The sequence below is a fragment of the Oryzias latipes genome, chromosome 2 (genome assembly GCF_053564925.1).
Source record: "Oryzias latipes strain Hd-rR chromosome 2, Olatipes_Hd-rR_3.1".
In the NCBI taxonomy this organism is placed as follows: domain Eukaryota; kingdom Metazoa; phylum Chordata; class Actinopteri; order Beloniformes; family Adrianichthyidae; genus Oryzias; species Oryzias latipes.
The window spans coordinates 13,036,332-13,048,518 of record NC_136238.1 but is presented as its reverse complement, the minus strand read 5'-3'; positions in this window follow the sequence as shown (position 1 = coordinate 13,048,518).

Below are 12,187 nucleotides of genomic sequence, written 5' to 3'. Positions count from 1 at the left end.
CTTTTGCGGGATTTAAGTGAAAGAGGGTCATTTCTTGGTCTAGTTTTATGGGAGGTAAGTGGAGACTCAATGGTAATTGAGTGTAATTTGGTTTTTACAGCACCAATTTACAGATGGGGTCTCAAGGAGTTATGCAAGGAATGTAAGATTAATCAAATCAAGGAAAATGGTAGACTGTGATCGGTCTAATTCAATTAATCCAAATAGTTTCAGATTTTTACAACCCAATTTATTCCTCGTCAATCCACCAATACCAAATTGACCCCACTTTTCTTGAATGAGAGCCCAATTTGAAACATTTTTGACGTAACTTTGTCAATACCATAGAATACTTGGGTAAGGTCCAGTGTATTACAGAACTGGACCGAGTGTGACGTCATCATAGAAAGTAGAAATCCTTTCGGTTTTTATTTTTTGTGATACGGACTTCACCATGTTCGAACTAACTAGAAATCCTCAGTTAGCAGTGATTGGTCTGAGTCGGTCTGAGCAATCATTTCTATGGCAACCACTGTCGACTGTCAGAAGTGAGCTTGTTGGAAGTCCACACCCCTACCACTTGAAAGCAGGCTACACAAAATCTGTCAAACGTTCCAAATGTTCATTGTGAAACCACATACTTTTATAGAGGGATCTGATTGGCCACTTTATAACTTGGATAACTTGCATTACCGAAAAAAAATTCGGGGAAAAAAAATAGGATTATCAAAAACAAATTTAAAAAAAGGATCAGAGCAAGAATGGTTATGCTGACAAACTATGACTAAGTAATGGCAGTTTATTTCTCTATTGTAGTCTATGGGATTTTGGCCTCATGGAGCCAGCGAGTACTTCCTGTTTTGAAACGCGAGTGGTGGAGGGGTCACTCAGTCCAGTTCTCATGCATAGTCAATGGTAAAATCCAGGTTGTTGGGCAAAAACCTAAGAAGAAAAAAAGATGGATACCTTCTCCTTGATCACCTTTTGATGATCAATTAGAAGGAAATCATGGACCTCCGCGACAGAGCAACTCACCAGGAAAGCATCTGGAAGGCCTTCTGAAGAAGCCATGACGTCTCCGCCTGACTACCTTTGAAGGAAGCTCGTCTTTTTTTCTTTTCTTTTTCTTTTCAGACAACCTGGAATGGCGTGCTTAATTAGTTCGAGAAATAAAATAAAAAAAAAGCAGCAGAAGTGCGGTGTTCATTACATCTGCCGTTTGCTGCAGCAGCTGGGCTTGGTTTGAAGCTCATCACAACACCTGACACATCACAAGCAAATGAATGCCAAGGGTTGCTTTACTCTCCTCGTGGCTCTGCAAACACATGCTGGAGTGGCAAAGGCAGCTTCTGCGTAATTAGCAGCTGAAGGGGGGGGCGGCAGTCGTCCCATCTTAACAGGAGAAATGACTGCAGTGAGAATTTCATGTGTTCTTTCAATGAGAGGACAGATAAGCATGCAGAGTCATCTTGATGGTGGGAAAAATATATGGATCATATTGAAAATCTGTTGAAATACATGGATTTAATAAACAACACCTGTGTGTGACACATATTACACATCAAGAAGGTCCTTCGATGTTCTTGTTCAAATTGGAATGACATTTTTGTCAAAAATTGCATCTGTTCATAGGGGGTGTTGCCCTCCAGTCTTTTGTTTCAGATATTAAGCTCAACAAAATTAGGAGAAATATTAATAGATTCATAATATTAAGAAATATGTTATAAAGAGAACTAGTTTACCATCATTGCCCTGGGGCCAAATCAAAGTCTCTATCATGGATAGAGACTTTGATTTGTGTTTGGTCTACACAACTACACATCTTTAAAGGCTATATGGATCTGTGTCAAATTTCTATTGGTACCAGTTTGTGTGCCAAGCAGGTCTTCACCCTTTTCCACCGGAGCCATAGCTCTACTGTTGACATTCCTTTGACTGATGTAACTCTTCAATCATTGACACAATCAATGAAAGCCAGCTGATTCTGTGGCAGAGAAAAACAGCTTTGTGGCATTAATCGCTGAAAACTTATTACACAAAGTGCTTTTTCTCCCCGTCAGAATCAGCTGGTCCATATTCAAAGCATTATGATAGAAAATTTTGAATTATTTAGGCGTCGCCGGCGACGTCTCTGGCGTTAAAGGGTTAACTGGTTTAGGAGATGTGATGTGTAAGTGTAGTGATCATGCAGCCGTGGCAAAATTACATTGGGGAGGAGTAAAAACCTCAGTCAATGTGTCATATTAAGTATTGAAACTCATGAATAAATACTTTAATTTAGTGTTACAAAAACTCCTTTTATTACAGTAGTAAACACTTCCAGGAACGTGATCGATTACCTCCACGATCTGGATGTGTTTCACACACTCCATGTGTGAAATCAGGTGTTGCAACCCCAAAAATATTCTAAACGACTTTTGAAAAATTGCGTCATCTAGAGGAAAATTCACATGATAGAGTTAAAAAGATTTAAATCTCTTGGTATTTTCATTTTTTCAAAATCTCATTGTCCTTTCTCACACAGGTTAAAACAAGCGGTACATCATTAAAGGTGAGAAGACTTCCTAGCATCTCTCTCTCTTATTCTAGCCTGATCTCAAACAGATGGCTGCCTTCCCTGATGTGAACTCTGTAACTTTCTTCCTGCTATAAGGACTTCCTGTTCCTTGTTGCTGCCAAATGCACGCTCGAAGGGATCTCTATCTATTCCAGCTTTGCATAAGTCTTTTATTTTGCTTTGTCTGCGCACAGATAAAAGCATTTTTTTAAATATTCTTGGGCTGCATCCAGTGCTGGAGCATCCACTGAATTGATTGGCGTAAGAGTCTAAGAAACCCTCCGGCTCCTTCTACAGCCTGTTTTGGGAAATTATTTTGAAAAATACATTTTGTATTGTTTTTATAGGCATCCTTAAACTTCTTGAATACATGAAAATTTGATTCTCGTTGTATGAATTCCTGAGGATGACATGGATTTAAATCACAGGCTACACGTTAGCCGCATAGCGTTGTGACAGAGCGCCGGGTTTCTCTCAAAAGTGCTGCAACATTAGAAACCACAACCATAATGAATCCATATATAAGATTCTTCAGATTAAAAGGCGCACTATCATTTAAAAAAAAAAGAGACTTAAGACTTTTAAGGGTGTCTTCAAACTCAGAAAATACGGTAAATAATTATTAAACTCAACAATAAGCTGTTGTAGAAGGGATTATTGATTTTTTGGTTTTCTGGACCGACAGCTGGTTTTGTGTGTGCGGCTTGGTTCTGTGAGCTCTCTCAGCTCCATCATCATCTGAAGGAAGCAGATCCGGTCCTGCGGGACTCCAGGGTGGAGAAATGAAAAATGTCTTCTGTTCTGCACAAACCGAGACGCTCATGATCGGGATCTTCTTTTTTCCCCATCAACAGTTTGGCTGAAAAACCTTCTGGGATGTTTAGAGGCGAAAAACTCCTCAGAACAGAACTGCTCCCTGTTGGCCTGTTTGCACTTTTTTTTTTTACCTCGTTTGATCCATTTCTGGAGCAGTTTCTCACATTTAAAGACCGGTGGAGGAGTTTGGGACGTTCTTTAGCCCTATCGAGCGCAAAGTACCCCCACCTTACCCCCCACCTGGCACACCGTTATCAATTAATGACTTTATTCTCTTCCAGGAAGGGCGAGCATCGTCTGCGCTGCTGTTGAGAAACAATTGTTATTCACAGCTTCTTCTGCCTGCTTTTCTCTGATCACCGCCAGCGGCACACGCACTTTAATACGATACACTGAGTAATGGAAAGCCTACTCTGTAATTGGCCGAGCAACAGTGGAAGTGAAAAGGCTTGTGAGGTAAACGGGGCTCATAAGGAAAAAGCTGGACAAGTGGGAACAGGACATGGACGTTCTGCTGGTCGAGAAACGGCTGAAGGGCAATTACCTCATGTCAGTTTATTGTCTTCAGAAAAGCCTCTAATTGATTAAAAAAATTGGTTTAAAATCATTTCGTAAATGATGATGAAGGGGGGGGGAACAGATCCCCTTCTGATGTGAATTAAATCTTCTCTTGGTCCTACCACTCTGGTTGGAGAAAGTCCAGCTCTGGCTCTTGCTCACTTTTTTAGTCTTGAAAAACTTAAAGCCTATTTGAATTTTGCTTATTTCAGGCAATGAAGACAGAAAAATACCAAAGTCGACAAAAGGAACATATACCTATGCATAGATATATATGACTTTATTGGGGGGGTAAACGAAGATAGACATTATATGTAAATGATGCCATATAATTACTCATAATTATAACAAGACATATTTGTATTTTTAAATACAGTATATAACACATTAAATGTATTATGTCTTAGTTAGCATAATCTGGTTTACAACTTCTAATTAGTTATTTATGCTTTACCAGTCCAAGTGCAGTTCAAATCCAAACAGTATTAATAATATCAAACGACAAAGGTGAAGCGCTTGTTGATGACAGAATGTCAATACATTACATTTGAACTAAAAACCAATGAGAAAAGCGTCAAAGTCTTCAAAAAGCTGAGTTAAGAACATCAAACTGTCATCCACAAAAAGCCAGACGTGTTTCATTTAAGATAAACAATTTAAAATCTGACATCACCTTAAAAAGTTGTGGCATGTTTACATATATTAAGATGATTTTTTTTGTCATTTGTCATTTTCCCCTTTTTTAAATAGGAGGACTTTTTTTCTTAAATAAAAAGTCAGCTGTTGATTTGGATAGAGGCACCATCAGGGCAAAGTTTTATATTGAATGAATACATTAAAAGCTTATGGAAGCACATGAACATACAAAAGAGCGAAGGAATTAAGTAATCTTTATAGACGAAGAACTTGAACAGAGGCAGCTCTCGATGGAATTTTTTCGCTGGTCAAATTTTCCAGGTAAATACAACATGTCAGCTGAACTGAAGACCTGAACTGAAAACAGACCTGTTTACAGAATCAGCCATACTCCAACATGGGAAAGACTAAAGAAACCTTCAGTGGATTTAAGGGAGAAGATTGCAGACCTGCACCAGGCCGGAATGGGCTACAAATTAGCGGCAAAAAGATGGAGGTTAACGTGACAACTGTTGGTGCAATTGTGCCAAAATACAAGAACATGACCATCAATCCACCTTGTCTGCAGCTACAAATGAAGATCTCACCTGGTGGGGTTTCCATGGTCGTGAGAATAGTAAGAAATCAGCCTCAAGCAACACGGCGGGGGTTAGTTGATGATCCCAAAGCAGCTGGAACACAGTCACCAAGAGAACCATTGGTAACACTTTTAAAAATCTTGCAGTGCTCACAAAGTCGCCCAGCTTAAGAAGGCACATGTCCAGGCTCTCCTAAAGTTTGCCGACAAACACCTTCATGATTTAGAGAAAGGTGCTGTGGTCAGATGAGACCAAATTGAGCTTTTTGGTATCAACCTATTGTGTCGTGTTTGGAGGAAGAGAAATGCTGCCAATTACTCCAAGGACACCAACCACTCTGTCAAGCATGGCAGTGGGACTATTATGGTTTAGGTATTTTGTCTGCGCAGGGCTATTTCACCCAAAGGCCTGTCTAGTTATATTTAGAAAATAGTTTACTTCCAGCTCCAATAAAATCCTGAATGAGAACCTCCTTCCCTCCTCCAGGGGGCTTAAAATGGTTGGTGGATGGGTCTTCCAACAACATATCGACCTTGTTGGAAGATCCAACGGAGGTCAATCACTTGCACATGTTAGCGAAAGCTAAACCTTCCATGAGTCGCAGTGATCTAGAAACAGCCATCCATGTCATGATCACCTCCCGCATAGAAAATTGTAACTACATGTACTTCAGTGTCACCCAGGGATCACCGAGCCGTCTCTAGTTAGTTCAGATCGCAGCAGCAGCACGGCTGTTATCCGGACTGTCCAGACGAGAAAACATCCCTCCAGTACTCATTCTAGAAGTCAGTTTCAACTTTTAGTGCTTGCTTTTAAAGCTCTTCATGGTCTCGCACCAATGTACGTAACTGTGATTTAAACTGTCTGCAGCCATTCTAGAGTTTTAAGGTCTGCTTATCAATATCTGCTTCATGTGCCGAGGTAACGATGGAAACCATTGTCAGCCCTTGCCTATGGAATAACATTCCTGCAGAACTGCTCATGATATCTGACCTGACACGCTTTAAACATCAATTAAAACGTGGCTTTTTAGAAAGGCTTTTAATGCTCAGTAATCGGTGGCATTACATTTTCTTTTATTTGTTTTATTGCATTCTTATGTGTCTTTTATGTATATTCTTGCTGACAGCTTTTTGAAATTTTTAATTTTGTTCTTAATTTGCCTAATTTTAAACTACCAAGGAATGGCTGAAGAAGAAGCCCCTTAAGGTCAGGGAGTGGTCCAGCCAATCTCCAGACCTCAGTTCTATAGAAAACCTACGGAGAGCTAAAGCTCAGAGTTGCCAAGCAACAAAAAAATCCTAATGATTTAGAGGTCATTTGTATAGAAGCGTGGACGAAAATTCCTCCTGGTATTTGCAGAAATCTGCTCAATAACTGCAAGAAACGTCTGACCTTTGTGCTGCTACTAAGGGTTTTGTCACAAAGTACAAACCTACGGCAAGAGGGTTCAAATACTTATTTCCATCAATGAAAAAACAAAAAATTGTATATGAATTGGATTTCTTCATTTTCTTTGCCATATTCTATCTATCACTGTTCAAATGAATCTATCATTAAGACGACAGACTGTCAATTTCTTTTTAAGTAGGCAAACCTACAAAATCAGCAGGGGATCAAATATTTATTTCTTCCAATGTGCGGTTCACCCCAAATTGCAGCCTCCCTGTGCCTCCTCTCTTGAGACCCCCATGGCCCGTTTTTTTTTTTTTTTTTTAATGAAAAGGTTGTGAAATGAATAGAGGCAATCTGCCATCTGCGTGCTGCCATTTTCCCCAAGGTAAGAAGAGAAGGCTCACAGGGAGCAGCTGGAGAACCGGTCCGCTGACTTCTCTATGAAGGGGAAGCATCAGAATGCAGGTCAACGCTGCAACCACACGTGAATAATTTTGCAGAAATGTGACGGGCTTGTTGACGAATTCAGGAAAAAGATCTCATGGTCAGGTCATTTTTCCCAATTGCACTCCCATTAAAATCAAACACCTCAGAATTATTTTTTTCTAACTTGTCTGTCCAACACCTGGGCAAAAAGATAGAAACTGAACAACTCTTTTGTTGGAGAGACGTTACCATTACAATAGGGGGTTATAGATCTCCTGACTCACAAGTTGTGTATTTGTATAAACCCCTTTTCTATTTGAGGCTATACTTTAGTTACAGTATATTGACAATGTTTGTGTGCTTTTGAGGTTTTCTTTTTAAGTGAAGAGCGAGTTTTTCAATTTGAAACCTCTCATTTTCACACAATGAAACTGTTGCTGCAGTCCAAAAAGAATCCATTTGGGAATATTGATCAAACGTCATTTTATGGGAGCCAGCTTTTCGTTTTCATCAAATAACGTGCAACAAATGACGCGTGGCAAACATTTCACGGCCGTCTGCTGTCAAAGCTTAACGGCTAAGTTGATTATCTTCTCCACGAGGCACAAAGATGCCAAGATTTCCGATGACCCTGCCGTTCCTTCATTTCCAGTAAATGTTCAGGAAACTGTTATTTATTTGCTACCTTCAAAAGTCAAAGCTTGATGCAGCTCGGTGATGAGGAGCGCGGGAGCCATTACTCTCTGTCCCGGCTGCTGGATTATACTCTCTTGATAAATACACGTCAGAAACATCGATTTTTCTTCCTCTGTGACGGAACATCCACTTTTGTTTTGAAATTACTTCTCTGCAAAGCAAATCAATGTTAGAAAGGAAGCTCTCCACTTCCCGTCCAGCCTGTGCATCAAAGTCAGAGGCCTCTTTTTTTCTGCAGGTTCTTGTAGAGTTAAGGTCTGTCCATGCATGTCCGGGAGCAGGAAGCTAACTTTTCTGTACGGCAACCCAGACGTGTAAAACAACCCTAAAAATTGCTTTCAGGCATTAATATTGATATCTGCCAGGAGGAGCGGAGCCCGTCTATGACAGCATTTCAGCAGCATGAATTATTTTCTGTCATCCATAGCAGATAGATGGGATTTAAATTGGAAGCATACATCAGGGCATGAGGCGGGGACCACAAACACTCAACGCAGACGTGTGACAGCCCGGGCCGAATGTGAATTTGCTCGAGCGATGAATTAACTCTTAATGTCTACGGATGAAAGGGGATCCTCCCTCGGAAGCAGGGGAGGTTCTCAGCTTCACCTTCTTCTCAAAGCTGCAGTCCTGTATTTATGACCAGCTGCCAGCTTCAGGGGAGTCTTTGCATGTGGGAAAAGTGTCATGATGAAGGGTGGAGAAAAGGGGAGCGGGTGGAGGGATTATTTCTTTCCTGGCCTCTTGTTTCACGCTTCCAGAGAAACATGTGGATCATCTCAAGTTTGCAACAGAAGAGAAGCTCCCATTTTTAGAGTCTTTCTAACGCCAGATTTAATCCCACAGCTCCATACTGCCAACTTAACCATTTCATCCTCCGTTCACGACAGGCTCGGAAACGTGCGTTCAAGCCACCACGTTTCATGAAAAGTATGTAAATGCGCAGAAATGTGTGTTTCGAGGCTTCTGCGTCAAAGACTCTTCCGTTCAAGCGTTGCAATGCAAGTCCAAAATGTGCAACCATTTAAACGTGCGTCAAAAATTAAACTGGTTGAACTTTAACCAATCAGGGACTCAGAGTTGGTAGTCATGTCCAGTGCGAACACCATGGGCTAAAAAAATGTTCTAGGCTCTTGAACATCTGTTTGATGCCTGGTATGTACGTACCTTAATAATGATGCAGATATTTATTAAATAAATGTTTCTGAATGTTTTGTATTTGTCTGCCCCTTTATCTACAGTATGTCATAAGGACAGATTAGATTCAACGGTATTTTCTTTATACATGTACAAGGTAAGTTAAACATGCATATAGATATGAATACAATACACAGAATGGTACTACTGTAAATGTGCAGATTTACAGGTTGGCTGATTAGAACTGTACAAGTACTTATTTGTATTTACAAATGAACTACACTGGACTGCCATTAAACATCTATTACACATTTGCACATTCTGTTGTAATTTTAAACCCTGATATTAAAGTCATTTTTTCACGAGTCGCTTTAGGTGAAAAAAATATGTATTCAGTGAAGTTATACCGTCAGGAAATTGCACATTATTAATAATACACAGCCAGCCACGGTATGCTCAATCCTTCCACTGACTTTAATCTCCTTTAGAACTGTAGGTTTCAGCAGCTCTGTAGGTCCTTCTAAATGATCAGAAACCAGTTCTTTTCAACTGATGTTCAAAACTAATTCTATGTTTTTATTTCATTAAGTGTGAAATTTTCTCCACTGAAGCCAGAAAAAAGGGAATGTTAAAAACAAAACAGCACGAATTATACTCGCGGTTCACATTTTAAACTCTTAACTGTACAGGTCAGACATAAGAAATGTAAATCCCAAACCCTTTTTGCTCTTTTTTTCTGCCTCAAATCTGAATAATTCAGCAGGTCTGCTTTAAAAGATAGTGCAATTCAGCAGCTTAGAAAGTGAGCGTGACCCAAGCTGTTCCAGCAAGGACTTAGACTTTGGTTTATGATGAGCTCCCCCTCCACCAGCGCCCCTCAGTGAGCCACAGGACATCCCTGAATGGGAAAAACAAATGCTTTTACCCAACAAATGTTAAGAGGCAGCTTTAAAAGGAAAATCAATGAAAAACTTTTAAAATTTATGTTCATATTTATTCAAAGGTTGTGTTCTTTATGCAAACTCATTAAATATGAGCTACAATTAGAGTTTTAGGTTACTCAATTTGTGATTTAAAAAAAAACCTCAGAAAAACAATCATCCAATCATCTTTGGATCTTTTTTAATGCGTTCCCAGTGGAGTTTTAATCAAAATGTTGCCATTTTTTGCCAAAATAAAAAAACCTGCGTTGTTTTGTTTTTTGCCACTGAGTTGTGCGCAAGACTGTGCATAAAAATGAGCCTCTGCCGATACCCCATCTTTCCTTTCTTTTTCATCTCTCCCCGCTAGCTTACAGCCCCTCACAACCCCAAGATAACATCAGCAGTGCAACAAAAGTGGCCAAAAATATTGGAGCCATACAATTTTCAGCCAAATACTAGGGAAAACGAAGATCTACATGGATTTATTTGTTTACAAGTCGATGCATCCGTCACAACTGAGAGCTTTTCGAACTGCGTTCTTTCATCTGCTTTGATTCATCACAATTTTGAATAGAAAAATGCGAAATAATCTTTAACTATTTTATATATGTCCTCCATCATAAGAACATGTTAAAAACACAATTTTTTATTAAAGTGGGTCTATAAACATTTTAAACATTATAATAACAAACAAGTTAAACATATCCGTTTTCTCTTATATAGGAACAAAAGCCTGCGGTACTCTAACATAAAAAGAAAAATACAAATGATGTCATAGATACCGTAGCATTTTTTCCTTGGCAACCCTTTGTCAGAAATGTTCTCTTTGACAGGGTCAAGTTCAGCAGAATGAACTCAGAATGAACTGTGGAATTATAACAATAAATGTGATGTCCACGCATGTGAACACCAGATCTGAAGAGGTTAATACATTTCATGGAGATGAAAAGCACAACATGGTTTCACAACTCTCTCTAGTAAAGCCTTAAGCTACATTCACACCGGTGGTGGTTTTTGAACAGACCTTTAGCATATGGTGTTACCACTGCACTGTCGCTACCTGACACTAGCGCAACTCACGGTTGGAAAAAGCTTGGTGCAAAATGTTGCTCCAGGCTTTTTATTTCACCGCTCCGTTCCGATATGTGAAAGACTTAGTGTCATAGAATTCCATCAGGGCCCAAACTGCAGTTATTCATTTTTCCTCCGTGATTATCTTTCAGTTGGGGCTTCTGTGAGTTATAAAGGATGCCATTCAAAAGTTACCCTCAAATCCAAGTCCCCGGTTAGTCAAAATTCAACCTAGTTTAACTTTTAATGCATGATCAATGGATATTTTACATATAGAGCTCAAAAATCACAGAAACTTGCGTTGTGACGAATTAACCCAAGAGTTTTGAATAAACATTTCATTGGAAGTGGTCACTTGAACCCTCGTCGCCGAGGGCGGTATGAAGGTAGCTTTAGAAATGAGAAAATCTGTCATAGTATAGTTTGTGTTACTGTCCTATGAGCTTCCGTGCTCTGTCAGTAAGGAGCCAGGACATGCACCTTACCATACGACAGTATCACCCCTACTTCATAAATGCATTCCAATTCCATTATCCCTACAAATACTTCACAATACACCTATCATATGCACAACAATGGTACGGTCCACTTTCAGGACGTCCCTTGAAGAGGCAGAATGAGTTTTACAGGAACTGCAAGACTCCCCTAAGGAGCGGTCGCTCCTCTCCACAACCCAAAAACCTGCAGCGCCCGTTCGGGTTCTGTGTCATTTAGGATCACTTTTAAGATTTTACTTTTGGTTGTTAAATGTTTGAATGGTCTGGCACCTCTGTATCTCTCTGAGCTGTTACATGTATATCGTCCATGTCAAGTCCTAAGATCTGAAGATCAAATGCTTTTAATGGTTCCCAGGACTCGGCTTGTGACTCGGGGAGACAGAGCCTTTTCAGTTGCAGGTCCTTAACTCTGGAATGCTCTCCCCTTCTCTGTGAGCTCTGCCAGAACCGTCAGTGATTTTAAGTGACTTTTAAAAACTCATCTTTTTAGCCAGGCTTTTAACTCCAGTGAGCGGATTTAGTGGGGTCGGCTTGTCAATTTTATTCTTTTACTGTTTTATTGCTTTTATTTATTCTTTATTGTGTCATATTGTCTCTGATTTTATGTGATTTTATAAAAAGTGCTATACAAATGATTGATTGATTGATTGATTGGTTGATTGGTTGATTGATTGGTTGATTGATTGGTTGATTGGTTGATTGGTTGGTTGATTGATTGATTGATTGATTGATTGGGTCAATCACTGCATAGGTTAATGGGACTAAGGCTTAACTTTTCAACAGTTTGACATGAGCTGCAACATATAAAAAGGCTTGAACATCTTTGTTATTCAGTCCCACTTTTTAAAACGATGATTTTCTTCTCATAGTAGAATATGGCTGTTGCCTTCTTTCTCTAACCTGAGACTAAAAAAGTTT